General features: G+C 48.0%; 1 protein-coding gene across 1 annotated transcript in view; it reads left to right on the top strand.

The window, feature by feature from the left end:
- Window positions 1-11,294, top strand: part of LOC107117336 (C-type lectin domain family 2 member B-like) — a 63,458-nt gene that overhangs the window by 12,599 nt on the left and 39,565 nt on the right. The window contains exon 2 of the mRNA XM_015419431.1: window positions 8,838-9,164. The gene's annotated coding sequence lies outside the window, so the exon portion shown is untranslated. The remainder of the gene's footprint in view (window positions 1-8,837; window positions 9,165-11,294) is intronic.

Below are 11,294 nucleotides of genomic sequence, written 5' to 3'. Positions count from 1 at the left end.
AGGTTGGGAGCTTGGGAGTGCTCCTGGACTCCACCTTATCGATGGAGGCCCAGGTAGCAGCCACTGCCAAAGCGGCCTTTTACCATCTTCGGCTGGTGCGGCAGTTGGTCCCCTTTCTCAGCCGTGAAGACCTAGCCACAGTGATCCATGCGACGGTCACCTCAAGGCTAGACTACTGCAACGCTCTGTACATGGGGCTGCCTTTGTGGCTGATTCGGAGGCTGCAGCTAGTGCAGAATGCGGCGGCCAGGCTGGTTGCTGGTGTCTCTAAATGGGATCACATCCAGCCTGTGCTTAAAGCGCTGCACTGGCTGCCTATAGCATACCGGATTCGCTTCAAAGTGCTGTTGCTTACCTTTAAAGCCCTACATGGCCAGGGTCCGGCATACCTGAGGGACCGCCTTGCCCCACATAGGCCCCAAAGAGCACTTCGGTCGGGGTCGCAACATTGTCTTGCGACCCCAGGCCTGAAAGAGGCCAGGCTTGCTGCCACAAGGGCCAGGTCCTTCTCGGTGGCGGCTCCTATCTGGTGGAATGAGCTCCCAGAGGAGATCAGGGCCCTGCGGGACCTGTTGCAGTTCCGCAGGGCCTGCAAGACGGAGCTCTTCTGCCAGGCTTTCAAATAGGAGCCGCCGCCGGCACCACTACCACCAACGAGGACCGTTCAGCAGCACCGCCGGAGGTTGAGTGGCAGATTAACATCAGGGGGCCACAGCAACCTCCCTCGGAATGAAAGGGCATGTGCAATGCGGAGAGAGGGCTTTAGTCACGCGGGTTCCTTGGGCGTGGCCCATGTACTAATTGTTTTAAATTGTTTTATCATGTTTTATTGCACTGAGTGCCATATTGTTGTAAGCCGCCCTGAGCCTGCATGCGGGGAGGGCGGGGTATAAATAAAATTAAATAAATAAATAAATAAATCAGAGGACTGTGAACTGGACTCTAGGATAGTTAGGGAACTGGTTCGAGAACTGCACTCAAAGAGTAGTAGTTGTCAGTGGGAGGAGTTCAGCTGTGTTCCCTTTAAGCTCCACAGTGTTGTGAGCAGAAATTTTACTTTGCAAGCGAAAAAAGGTAGTAGCATTAAAGTTGGGAGCGACTATACATTTGACTATCACATAAATTAGTTTTTTAGAAAATTTCTTCCATAACCTTATAAAAATCTCAGAATAAATTATTTTTGTTGTTGTTGTTCAGTCACACAGTCGAGTCCGACTCTTCACAACTCCATGGACCAGATCCCACCAGGCCTTCCTGTCTTCCGCCATCCTCTGAAGTTTGCTCAATTTCATGTTTGTTGCATCTATGACACTGTCTAACCATCTCATCCTTTGCCTTCCCCGTCTTCTTTGACCTTCAGTCTTTGTATTTAAACTATATTTTAAGAATAATTTAAACATAATAATAATAATAATAGATTGAATTTATACCTCACTCTTCACTACCCAAAGGAGTCTTACAAATCTCCTTTACTTTTCCCTCCCCACAGCAGACACCCTGTGAGGTAGGTGGGGCTGAGAGAGCTCTTTTAATGACTGCTCATGAGAGAACAGCTCTGAAAGAACTTTGTTACTGACCCAAGGTCACCCAGCTGACTGCATGCGGAGAAGTAGGGAATCAAACCTGGTTCTCCCAGATTAAGTCCACGCTCCTAACCACTACACCAAACTGTAGAGAAAACAGAAGTCAAATTTTCCGTACCCCTTTCTACTATATTGGTAGACCTATCCTCCGGAGAAGAGGTCTGCCCACCCCCTTCCACTATATTGGTAGACCTGGCCTCCAGAAAACAGGTCTACCCAACCCCAGCTTGCTATATTGGCAGCCCGGGCCTTGGACCATTGTCTTGTGCTGAGCCTTAGAAAACACACCAGAACTTGGGGGGGGGGGGACTCTTGCAGTCTGCTTTGGGGTTTTTTTAGTGAATTACGACAACCAGCATTACAGGTCAAGTACAGCAGAGGTTGAACAATCACTGTCAGAACCCTGCCTAACCTTACAAACAGAAAGTTGCTTAAATGTTATCAACCTGCCCAAACTACTTATTGATTCAAATATGTATGTCCTATTTTTCCCTGTGACTCAAGCCAGCTTACAAATCATACTGAAAAGCCTAATAGGGGTGTGCAAAAAAAAAATCATTTCCCCCCAGCTCTGTTGCATCATATGGGGACCATTATAGTCAATAGACCCCATAGGCTATAATAGAAAATTGATCTGGGGGTTTTTGGGGGGGATTTTTTGAGGTAAAAGCATCTAATTTGCAGTATAGCTGCTGGTGCCTCTCCTCAACCCCCCATGGGGTCCAATTCTATGGGTCCCAGAAGGAGGTGCCCCATCCTCCATTGTTTCCAGTGTGGGGGGGAAATGTGAGCATAAGCTCACAACCCCTGAGCTGCCTGTTAAAATGTTGTGTGCCAGCACCCCCTAGTGCAGCTCAGAGGGAACTGCGGCATCCAGTGGGATGCACAGGGCTTGTTCTGGTCCAGGTACTTTTCAGTATTTTTATAAATGATCTGGATGAGGGTGTGGAGGGGCTACTCATTAAATTTGCATATGACTCCAAATTGGGAGAAGTGGTGAACGCACCAAAAGATGTAGATATAATTCAGCGAGATCTGAAAACCACCTCCTCCCATGCCATGTTTTCTGGGTTCCAAGGTTCAGGAAAGTGGTTCCATAGCCAGTTACAGGGTTGCCAACTCTGGGTTGGGAAATACTTGTAGATTTGAATGGTAGAGCCTGGGGAGGGCAGGGTTTGGGCTGGGGAGGGACCTCAGCAGGGTATAATGCCATCGAGTCCATTGCCCAAAGCAGCCATTCTCTCCAGGAGAACTGATCTTGGAGATCTCTAGGTGCTGTCTGGAGGCTGGCAATACTAAGGGGAGGGCCAGACCTGTAGATTTGAGGGGCAGGGCCTGGGGAGGGCAGGGTTTGGGGTGCGGAGGTATAATGCCATAGAGTCCATTGCCCAAAGCAGCTATTTTCTCCAGGAGAACTGATCTTGGAGATCTCCAGGTGCTGCCTGGAAGCTGACAATACAAAGGGGAGGGCCAGACCTGTAGATTTGAGGGGTAGAGCCTGGGAAGGGCAGGGTTTGGGGTGCAGAGGAACTTCAGCAGGGTATAATGCCATAGAGTCCACTGCCCAAAGCAGCCATAGTAATAGTTGGGAAATTTTGTGTAGGGGAAATGATGTGCTGCGGCTAGGGAACACAGTGATTTCTGGGAGATCTCCAAACCCCACATGGAGACTAGCAACTCCAGTGACTGTTTAAGGGAAGATTGGGATATGTATTTTACCTCAGGACACATTCAATGACTAAACAAACTGTTTAAAATGTTAGAGGCAAAGGCCAATCAGGCGGCATATGCAAATGACCTCTGCGTTTTGACTGGCTGTTGGGGGAGAGGAACAGCAAACTGTTTAGAATATTGGAGGTGAGACTCAGGCAACGCAGCCAGTGGATAGGGACAGCTTCTGAGTGACAGATCAGGGAGCCAACTGATTTGGGAGCATGTAGAATGTTCAGGAGCGTGCCACCACCAAAACAGAATTATTATATAGAGAGATTGGAGTTGTTTTATTTGCTGCTTTGCTACTTGGTTGCTACCAACTCTTCTGTTTTAGATTTATTTTTGTAGGGGTCTTTGCTGTTGGGGATTCTTTTGCAATAAACCACCTTGAATATATGTTTGTAGAAATATGGCTTGGAAAGGAATGAATAAATCTGATGCTGCATAGTCCAAGTTTCTTTTACTTGCATTGTACTAATCAGTAAAAAACCAAAAACACTAATACTTAAAGGTACAAGTACAGTTTCTGTCATTTGGGGTGACAGGCTTAAACACCCCACCCCCCGAGTGTATATGTGTGTGTTTTTTCAGTTTCAGATTTTTCTGCAAACTTGGGCTTTTCTCAGGCTTGTAGAAAGATCTGTCTTATCTGCTCATGGTTCCAGTCTCCAGATTTAAGTATCTACAAATTTGGCCATGCTGAGAATTAGATATATCGGTAACCTATAGCCTATGGCAGTTGATCATGCTTATGCAATAATCAAAGAAAGGTATTTAGATTCACTGTTGGGTTGGATGTTGGCACTGTGTTTTGCTGATGCTAGTACACTGTTCTGGTACATGGAAGCCTTCCACTGGTGGAGCAAGTCAGTGCCAATGATTAAACAGAGTGGTAGAATCCAACACCTTTTCTTCTTGACACAGCTCTTAGACTTGTTAAAACCATGTGTCAGAGAGAAATCCATTAGATGCAGCTGCCCTCAGTGTGGAGATGCAGCAAGAGTAAAACTATGCTTAGTGTATGCCCATGCCGTTCTCTTTCTTTATAAGTAGTTGGCAGTCTTGGAAAGTATCATTCTCCCCCCCCCCCCCCCCCCCAGAAATCTACCTCTGCATTTCCTACCTTTTTTCGTGTGCAGCTCCACAGTTTTTATGGGTACTGGAGAAACACAGCCAGAGAGCAGGATCATACACAGGAACTCAGACTGCACCGCTATCTTGATTCCAGTAGCTGGACCTAGAAGTGATTGAAATGGGTGTGAGATTTGCCGAGGAAAGTACCTTAATGGGCAGAATTTGTCCAGATCTGTAGCCAGATGGTCACTTCCAGGCATATCTCCTCATACACTGCAGGAACATAACAGACCAGAAGGAACTAAGCAATAGGTGACAGGGGCTGGGCCTTAGGGAGCTTGACTCATTAAAAGTCCAGGCAGGACAGGGAAGATGATGATCTGTAGGCAAAGTGAGACAGGAAGCAGGATACCTAGCAACGTCAACTATGAAATCATGGCATAGGGACCCCTGGCGAGACAGGAGGCTGGACTAGATGCGCCACTGGTCTAATCTAACAGGGCTCTTACGTCATATTCTTGTGATAAAGCCATGCTAGGGCTAAGTAGAGAGCATCCCAGCCAGGCAACAACTGAGCGGTGTGTAGCAGAGGCGTGTATTGTAGATGCTGTGAAGAGGGCATCATTCAATACTTCACCCTCCTCACTCATTAACCCTTCCTTTTTGAATAAGGTCTGGGGAGGGAACCACCCACCACTGCTTGTGCAGGTTTTCCATCTCAATGTTTCCCTACTTCCAGCCCTCATTTTAATATCCATGGATTTCCTTCTTGGTTGTAGCTCAGTCTGTGACGCTTTCCTGCATAGTTTGGGTCAGCTGACCTATTTCTTTTACAAAAGGATCTCAGAAGCTGGGGGGAAATGTGCTTCTTTTCTGGGGACTGGAGACCATGGCCATGGCTCAGTGGTAGAGCAGCTGCTTTGCTTAAGGAAGGTCCCAAATTCAACTGCTGGTATATCAAGTTTTTTTTAAAAAAATATTTTTGGGATCAAATAGCAGAGGATGTAAAAGCCCTCAGCTGGAGAGCGTGGAAAGCACCTGCTACTTGGAGTAGGCCAGGGACCCCCAACCTTTTTGAGCCTATGGTCACCTTTTGGATTCTGATGCAGGGTGGTAGCAGCAACTGCAAAATGGCTGCCACAGGGGGCAGACAGAGCCTATTGGGTACAGTAAATAAGAAGCCTGGAGACCAACTGGCAGTGAAAGTGCAGAAAGTTTATAGTGCGATAATGGTGAATATTTACACAGAGAATGTATATAGACTGTTACACAGCATAACATACCTCAGTTAGAGAGAGCTATGCCCCCCCCCCATTTATCAAGCTTATACCTTATATACAACCCCCAGCCAATCACTAACAGGGCAGACTAATTACCTACTCTTAATGAGGACAAAGAGTAGCACCTGGTAGTTAAACACCTGGCTGTAAGATTGTTAACCACTTAGCATGACAGCTAAGACTTACAGACTAGATCATACTGACCTATACACAGTAACAGCTTTCTACCTCACTTCATCATAGACATATATGTCAATAGAGCCAGCCACAAAACAACCTCTGCAGGAGGCAAAACTGCTCAGGCCGAAAAAGCCCAAGTGCAGGGAAGAAGGATAATAATAATTTTTAAAAAAAAACCACTGAGAAAGACCAATGACGGGGGGGGGGGACCAACACTGTGGTGGCAGCTCAAGTGAAACAATGTCTTAATCTGCACAGCCAATCAGATCTCCCAAGAGCTCGTTGGAAGCCCAGCTGGGGCATTTCCTAAGAACAGATGGTGGGCACCTGGAAAGGCGGTATCCCTTTGGGGACCCCTGGACTCAGTATAAAGCAGCTTCAGGGAGGAAGGAAAAAGCCACTGAAGAGTGAGGGGAGAAAGACAGCAATAGATTCCCCCCACCTCCACCACCCTCGGCAACCACAGGGATCAGATTGCTTAGAAACTCAATCCTCACCCACCTCCTTACCTAGCAGCAACAAACTCTCCACCCAACTACACATCTCTTCCGGTGCATGCTCCGGAAATGTATAATGCCTGCACACTTCCTCTCCTAAGTATGCTGGGAAATGTTGCTTTTAAGATGGCTACTTGCATGGGGGCAGTGCTGCATTCCAATTGCTGGGGGAGGGGAGGATCCTGCCACGTCCAGTTCTCTCCCGCCTCCTGCAAAGAGTGCAGCGGGAAGAAGGATCCCCCCACTTCCCATTTTGGTTTCTCATTGGCAGATGGGCATGTGAGAAAAACTTTCTCTGAAGTTTTCTCCTCCTGTGTAAACATTCAAATGCTCCGGAAGGCACACAGTTCTTTATCTTCCCTCCCCACTGGCAGGGTTAATACTTGACAGTTACATAAACATTACACTGTAATGTGCATACAGGAAACTCTATTGTCTTGAAAGACGGCGTGTTATAACTGGCTTAGTGTGGTATTAGCCTATGTCATGCTGGCAGAACTACTGTGTGATCTCCTTTAGGAAATGCCCTAAAGGCGGCCATGCACCCTGAATTATGTCTGCTCAGAAGGAATTCCTCATTATTTTAGCACGATATGCATCCGAGTAAGCATACATGGGGTTATAGCCTGAGCTGATATCTTTTTTGGTGTGTGAGTTTGTCTGTGTGCTTGCGTGCCTGGAAGTCATGGTTGACTTCTGGTGACTTCTAGCGGGGCTAGGACATTTCAGAGAGGTGGCTTGATATTGCCTGCCTCTGTGTCCCGACCCTGGTATACCTTGGAGGTCAGCCCTGCTTAGCTTCTGAGATCTGACGAGACCGGGCCTTGTGTGGGTGCCCTGACCTGATATCTCTAGCATCTTCACACGTGATGCCATGAATGTCTATCTGCAGCAAGTGGAAGAGGCACTTTAAAATGGGGAGCACAGCTCTAAGGGCTGCGGAGGTGTCCAGCCACCAACATAATCATGGCACTGCTAGTCAATTCTTTGTGGACATTCCGCAGGGGAAAACAACCACGAACTGCCCTTCTCCAGGAACAGTCAGCATAGCAAGCATGAGGGAAGAAGAAGAGATCGGATTTATACCTCACCCTTCACTACCCAAAGGTGTCTCAAAGCGGCTTACAAACTCCTTTCCCTTCCCCTCCCCACAACAGACACCCTGTGCGGTAGGTGGGGCTGAGAGAGTTCTTGACAGAAACTACTCTTTTTCAAGAACAGCTCTTATCAGATCTGCGGCTTGCCCAGGGTCATCCATAGGGCTGCCAAGTGGGGGCGGGTAAACCCCCGCTTCGGAGGCCTGATTTCCACCACCGCGGAATCGGGCCCCGGGGGGAACTCCGCCCCCCAAAGCGCAGCATGGCTGCGTCACCAGAGATGACGCAACCACGTCGATCACATTGGGGGTGTGGCCCCGATCAGAGGGAAAACTCTATGGTTTTCCCTCCGACGATCAGAGCCACGCCCTCAACATGATCGGCATCGCGCGTCAGAAGCGCGCGCACACAGATCCAGGGACGGCTCCCGGAGCCCGGCAAGGCTCCCCCGTCGGTAATTGCTTTACACTTGGCAACCTCATCCAGCCAGGTGCAAGTGGAGGAGTGGGGAATCAAACCCGGTTCTCCCAGGTTAGAATCCGCGCACTTAACCACTACACCAAACTGGTCTGCTGCAGCCCTGACAACATCCACCAACCATATTTTGCCCTTCCACTTTCATCTGCATACCTTTCGCTCCCAGCCTGAATGTGTGTACTGCATGTAATAACACCATAAACAAGTCTTAGTCCCCACAAGGCCAGCAGAGAGCATGGGGAGCAAACCTTACAAAGGCAACCCAGCCCCACCAGGCTGGAAAACAGGAGACCTCTCCCCCTGTATTGTCTTTTACATGGTATGCAGTCAGTGGCCATCAAGGCAAATTTCGACATTAAGTGTCCTGTGACAGCCTGGAATCTCCTATTCAAAACTTCCCATTGTCCCAAAGTTTCTGCCAAATATATGATCAAGCATCATGTCTCCAGTTAATTGTAATTCAAACAATAATTTCCTTTCCTGATGCCTTTCCCTCCTAATTTGATAAGTGCATTCCCAGTTCTGTAGTCTTCTCCTGCTTTTGGTTTAGTGGTTAGGAGCACAGACTGTAATCTGGGAGAACCAGGTTTGATTCCCTACTCCTCCACATGCAGCTGCTGGTGTGACCTTGGGTCAGTTACAAGTTCTTTCAGAGCTGTTCTCTCATGAGCTGTTCTTGAAAGAACTCTCTCATCCCCACCTGTCACAGACAGACACGTGAATTCACAAATACCTTCCCCCACAAACACACCCAGTGACCCTTGTTAGGGTTTATTACCGTAGAAGATATATTTCTAACAAGAGACAGATATGTGTCTTTGTGACAGTCCAATCCAAGAATAAGTGACTCTACTGCTTGGCAATATAGTGTGAGAGCAGCAGAACAAAAATCTAGGATTTGTATGCTGAGATCTTTATCTGTTTTTCTCTTTCCAGGTTGCTGCAGTCCTGGGATCTCTTGAAAGGACCTTTCATTGCATTGGATGTGTTAACCTTACGACAAACACCATGGGAGAAGTCAGCTCTCAGGTGGGCCTCTGTGCACTCTTTGAAGTCTCAGCTGCTGCTGTCAGACAGATCCAGGAGGGCACAAACTGGAGAGGTGTTCACTGAGCAGTAAGACCATGGGAAGCAAACATGGGTCTCTTCCTTGTGGCCGCTCTGGATTTATGGAACTACCTTCCCTGGAAGATCTGCAGAGCATCAGCATCACTCAAGAAGCCAGATCCTTTGGGTTGGCGCTTGATGTCCCCTCTGAAGCAGGTATGTCTGGATGACAGTTTGCCTTTTTAGATATTTTTACACTGTATCCCAATTACATGCCTGTAGACTCAAAAAAGGAGCTGCGGTGGCTCAAGTGGTTAAGACGCTGAACTGCAGGCTGTGGAAGGTCAGTAGTTCAGCAGTTCGAGACCCGGGTGCCGCATGACGGAGTGAGCTCCCGTCTCTAGTTTCAGCTCCTGCCAACCTAGCAGTTCGAAAGCAAGACATTGCAAGTAGATAAATAGGTACCACTTCGGTGGGAAGGTAACAGCATTCCGTGCGCCTCGGTGTTTAGTCATGCCGGCCACATGACCACAGAAATGTCTTCAGACAGCGCTGGCTCTTCAGCTTGGAAACGGAGATGAGCACCGCAACCCTAGAGTCGGACTTGACTGGCTTTCGAGCAAGGGAACCTTTACCTTTACCTTTAGACTCAAAATAAAATTTCAGTTTCTTCAATAGGACTTCCTTCCAAGGAAGTATACATTTAAGCCTGCTCCACATTTCTGAGCCGTGAGACGTTTACGTGCACTGCTCCTGGATTTGGATGAGGATTAGAGACTCGTAATACTGAGAGTCAGTGTGATGTAGCGGGTTAGAGTGTTGGACTAGGATCTGGGCTGGGAGACTTGTGTTCTAATTCAGAAAAAGAAAGAGGAGGAAAAGAAGTAGTAGTTTTATACCCCGCACTTCACTACAAGGAGTCGCAAAGTGGCTTACAATCATCGTTCCCTTCCTCTCCCCACAACAGACACCCTGTCAGGTAAGTGAGGCTGAGAGAGCTCTGAGAGAACTGTTGACTAGCCCAAGGTCACCCAGCTGGCTGCATGTGGAGGAGTGGGGATTCAAACCTGGTTCCCCAGATTAGAGTCCTGCCACTGCACCAAACTGGCTCAACTGGTTGGAATCCCACCTCTCCCAAGGAGGTTTGCTGGGTAACCTTGTGTCACTCACACACACTGAGCCTAACCTACCTTGCAAAGTTGTTGTGAGGATAAAATGGTGGCAAGGGAAATGATGTAAAGCTGCTTTGGGTCCCCTTTGAAGAGAAAGGTGGGGTATGAGTACATAAAATTACCTTTATTTACAGACTAGGAAAAAGGCCCGTTGTGGAAATAAATACAACGGCCTCTAGAAAGAGGCTCTGGGCAGGTGCCCCGGCCTTGGACACTCAGTGTCAATTTGCTGTGGCGACCTCAGCAGGGTATAATGACACTGAGTCCACCATTTTCTTCAGAGGAACTGATCTCTGCTACCTAAAGAACAGTTGTAATTTTGAGTGATCTTCAGCCCTCACCTGGAGATTGGTAACGATTGGTTCCCCAGAGGGAATGGTTGGTTTGGAGGGTGGGGTCTATGGCTTTGTACCTGTCTGAGGTCCCACGCCTCCTGAAACCTCACCCTCTCCAGGCTCCATCCCCCACATCTCCAGGAATTTCCCACCTGGAGTTGTCAACCATATCTCCTTCCCAGCCAATCATCAACCTACCTTTATTTCCCCCTCACTCTTCAGCTTTCCACCCCCCACACACCTGCAGCCTCTCCCATACTCTGAAGCCCTGACTGCTACGTCACATTGGCTGTCATATGGGGGCCACCTCATGTTAAGTCCGTACTTAACAAAGTAGTCAGAGAGTGATTTCAGCAAAACTCAGGTTTATTCAGCTCGACAATCAACTTCACTAACACGGTACAACTCCTCATAGCCCGAACAGCTTGTCCATTTCAGCTGCTCGGTATTTAAACATTCCGGGCTAATGTAGCCACACCTACTATACAAGTACCAACCTATCAGGTTGTTCGCATAATAGCCCAATCACAATCGTTCCCACCACAGACAGTTCAAATGCGATTGGACACAATACTTTCGGCGCGAATCCTAGCCGATGTCTGAAGCTTAGCATAGCTTCTCTATGGGATGATTCACACTTCATCCCCATGCATTCAGTGCAGCATCTGAATACATTACAAATCCCTCCCCCCTAAGCAAAAACACTATGAACAGTCATAATCACTCAGGTAGGAAGGTGCACATCGATTTCTCTGAGATCTACGAGGTGGTACAATCTCAGGGCACGGTTCCGTCAGTGGCACTCCATCGGACTCTGTAACCGCAGAGTCAGGAACATT

Source organism: Gekko japonicus, unplaced genomic scaffold, assembly GCF_001447785.1.
Source record: "Gekko japonicus isolate JY-2015 unplaced genomic scaffold, Gekko_japonicus_V1.1 scaffold554, whole genome shotgun sequence".
Taxonomy (NCBI): domain Eukaryota; kingdom Metazoa; phylum Chordata; class Lepidosauria; order Squamata; family Gekkonidae; genus Gekko; species Gekko japonicus.
Note: the sequence above shows the minus strand (reverse complement) of the source record. Positions and strands in the feature narration are given on the sequence as shown.